Source organism: Balaenoptera musculus, chromosome 7, assembly GCF_009873245.2.
Source record: "Balaenoptera musculus isolate JJ_BM4_2016_0621 chromosome 7, mBalMus1.pri.v3, whole genome shotgun sequence".
Lineage (NCBI taxonomy): Eukaryota > Metazoa > Chordata > Mammalia > Artiodactyla > Balaenopteridae > Balaenoptera > Balaenoptera musculus.
Window position 1 is genome coordinate 22,365,595 of NC_045791.1, and position 4,263 is coordinate 22,369,857.

A 4,263-nucleotide genomic window follows, 5' to 3' on the forward strand; every position below is an offset into this window, starting at 1 on the left:
TCAAAACTACAATGAGGTATCACCTCACTCCTGTTAGAATGGGCATCATCAGAAAATCTACAAACAACAAATGCTGGAGAGGGTGTGGAGAAAAGGGAACCCTCTTGCACTGTTGGTGGGAATGTAAATTGATACAGCCACTATGGAGAACAATATGGAGGTTCCTTAAAAAACTAAAAATGGAATTACCATATGACCCAGCAATCCCACTACTGGGCATATACCCAGAGAAAACCGTAATTCAAAAAGACACATGCACCCGTATGTTCATTGCAGCACTATTTACAATAGCCAGGTCATGGAAGCAACCTAAATGCCCATCAACAGACGAATGGATAAAGAAGTTGTGGTACATATATACAATGGAATATTACTCAGCCATAAAAAGGAACGAAATTGAGTCATTTGTTGAGAAGTGGATGGATCTAGAGACTGTCATACAGAGTGAAGTAAGTCAGAAAGAGAAAAACAAATATCGTATATTAATGCATGTATGTGGAACCTAGAAAAATGGTACAATGAGCCGGTTTGCAGGGCAGAAGTTGAGACACAGATGTAGAGAATGGACATATGGACACCAAGGGGGGAAAACTGCGGTGGGGTGGGGATGGTGGTGTGCTGAATTGGGCGATTGGGATTGACATGTATACACTGATGTGTATAAAAGTGATGCCTAATAAAAAAAAAAAATTTCTACATAAGTTTCTTCTGAACCCCCAGCTATCTGCTTGGAGGGATGTTCAAATTCAGCTGAGTTTGGGGTATCCCTCCCCACTTCAATGGGACAGAAAGGAACTTCATGCAGTCTACCTGAAGACCAAAGGAGGAACCTCTTCTGTAGCATACTGGATTGGCAAGGCGCTCCTTAACTCAGGAAAGCACCACGCCACTGAGAACTTGGGGCCTTTTTCAGTGCTAGAAAATCAGGAAGTAGCCAGATCTTTAGTTCACAGTGGAGGCATCCTTACCACTGCTCTCTCTGTTACCCGGTGCTGCCCTTAATGTGGATCATCCGCTGTGCATGCTGCTTGGGGCAGATTCAGAGAGGCCCCTGAGGAAGTGCCAGTCCTCTGGCCATCTACGCATTTGCAGAGATCTTAGCCACTGGTTTTAACGCCCTTGAACTCACTGACAGCCTCTACGTGCATGGTGAAGAAATCACCCACCTAGAGGATTCTCCAGTTGCAGAAACTATTCCAGTACAGATCTCCTTCTTCAGGCTTAGGGAACCTTGAATACATATACCCCTCTCCACGCCTTTGGACCCCTCTTTCTCAAAGCTTTCTGTTCCATCTCGTCCTAATTCTTCCCTAAACAGACTTGAATTTTAAAAGCTCTTTATTTCTCCTCACATGATGAGGATTAAGGCAGCATAAATGGTACCCTCTTTTTCCTGTGTACGGTTAGAGAATCCTATTTTTTAAATAATTTCCCTTATCACAGCTTTTGTTTACATTTTAATAATTCATCCTATTACATTTTTGTATATGTTTATAAGTCTCATTTATCCATTCATATATGCAAATTAGCCACTAGGTCAGGTACAGTGCTGTGCTTTACTCTACGCTCTTACTGGATTCTAAGTTTCTTAAAAAACAAGGGTTGCCTCTAATGCATCAACGTGTCAGCCCCCAAAGCCAGTACAGGAACTTGCATATTGCAGACTCTATAAACACTAATTGGATTAATTAATTATCTGTCCATGGGGATCCATGTCTCCTCTCTTCCAGGCATTAGTTTGACCCTGCAGTACTGAATAGAGGGCTAGACTGTCAGTGTAACCAGGAAGGCATGACTGCCTGGGCCAGTGGGATGTGCATGTATGTGAGTGTGTACATGTATGTGTGTCTGTGTCCCAAGTGGTTAAGTGTATGAATGAGTACACAAAAATCATTACATATATTTAAAGGATATTAAATGAATTACTAGGCTCTCCATGTCCCATCTATCTTCCATTGACTTGAACTCAATGAGTTACCCAAGTGTTAAATACATCTGTTGAATTAGGAAAACTCAGTCCAAAAGTTGTAGTGTCCTGGGTAAGTGTTTAACCACTGTTCTGGATTAGAGTAGGGGAGTTGGAAATTGGTTCTGTTTACCACCCATCCCCAAATTCAGATGGAAGGGACTTTCTCCCACCAAACTAATTAAAGATTCTCAGCCTTAGCTCAGCTTTTCTTGTGCTCATTGCTCTTATGGGACGTTGTATGTGTGTATAAGAGTTTATTCAGATGTGTATCTGGGTGTTGGGGAAAGGTCATCTACAAGAAGTCAAATGGAATCCTAGGAGCCTTGATCACTGATTGTCCCAGGTGATGGTCACCACTTGTATTGGGTAGCTCCCTGGAGGCTAACAGGAGATTTCTGTTCTGGACTGCTATGAGAAGAACGGCTAGTGCTCCAGCATGGAAACCAAGACAGCTGTGCACAGGAACTCAGCTTCCATTGGCAGCAACAATACCTCTTGCACTGTCCCTTTACTGAGTTGTCACTCACTCTGGTTCTCAGGGCCCTCAGGCACAGAGGGAGTAGCCAAATCACCCACTTACGTCTGTTTTCTTACACATTCGCTTGGACATTTTCTATTCACCAGATGAAATCCCTTCATCTCTCCCTCCGCATGTTCCTCAGTCCTCAAGCTCTCCTTGAACTTTAAAGCTCAATGCAGAGACCCTGGGCATAATCCCTTTAACTGGCACATTCTTTTGGAACCAAAAGAGAAAATTCAGCAATATTCTGTTTTTTCTTTCTCCTTTTAGCCAATCGTAGGAGCGGGGGAAGCTACTTAGAGTTAATATCTTAAAAATATAACCTTGCCACAGAACATTGGGAATGTACATTTTTCCCATGGTCCACATTACTCTTTAGCAATTCAGTCCTTTTTATTGTATAAGTTTCATTATATGTGGAAGTGTATAGTGCCTTCCAGGAAGCCCAAGGCCCCCTTCCCCAAATATTTATATGATCAGAAAGAAGTACTCACAGTCCCATTGGAAGTCATAAAATGCTGGCGGAACAGAAATAAAATGAAATTCATTACAGGTGTTCATGCTATAATCCCACTGTTCACTAGATACACTCCTCCTCTTATACCCTCATCAAGAGTAAGAAAGAGGGGCTGCCACCTGGAGTAGCAGTGCTCAAAACCCATGTAGACAGGCACCCGAAGGAGCATAATCAATTCCATGTGTGTGCTTATGGTGACAGAGAATGCTTTTTGATGTACAGGGAAGTGATTCACTGCACTATAGCTTCTAAAGCACAAGGGAAAATCAAACTTAGTCAAACAAAGCAACTTTGGAATGTACACTCATATACAGATAGATTTCTCATCTTGAGGAAAAGATGGATAACCTTTTGAGAAGAAGGTAGATGTGGAAGAAACCTCTCTGAACCATGGAAAAAGATTTTCCTGGATAATGCTGGGAAAAAGCAGTTACTCAGATGGTAGCTTCTTTCACTATTTTTCTTTCTGTTTTCTTTTGCAGTGATCTCTTCTTCCTTTTCTTTTCTGAATTCACTTCTTTCTTTTTTCTATTATATTCTTATCCTTTTCTCCTTCAGCTTCCACGTTCTTCTCTCCCCATTCTGCCTCTGCCTCTCTACCTTCTGTTCCCAACGCTTAGCCTAAACACACATCGCTGGGATTCAACTGCAGTGACCACTTGTCAACTTGGTAACTCACCTCTATCCACCCATAGTCTCTAACCTTTTAAATCACTGTCCTGGAATTGATTAATTCTATGAAATCATTGGAAACCTTTTAGATGCTAAAGAATGCATCTATTTCTGAAATATCAAATGTTTTCCAAAGAACGTGACTCATTTTAATCTGTTGTGTGATTACATTACAGTATTTTAAAATACATTTTAGCACACATTTTTTTTAATTTTTTTTTTTTAATTTATTTATGGCTGCATTGGGTCTTTGTTTCTGTGCGAGGGCGTTCTCTCGTTGCGGCAAGCGGGGGCCACTCTTCATCGTGGTGCGCGGGCCTCTCACCATCGTGGCCTCTCTTGTTGCGGAGCACAGGCTCCAGACGCGCAGGCTCAGTAATTGTGGCTCACGGGCCCAGTTGCTCCGCGGCATGTGGGATCCTCCCAGACCAGGGCTCGAATCCGTGTCCCCTGCATTGGCAGGCAGACTCTCAACCACTGCGCCACCAGGGAAGCCCCACATTTTTATAAGAACAGCAAGATACACAGGACATGTTCAGGGGCACTCACCTGGAAACACCACATTTTATTAATAGCAGGCCTTTG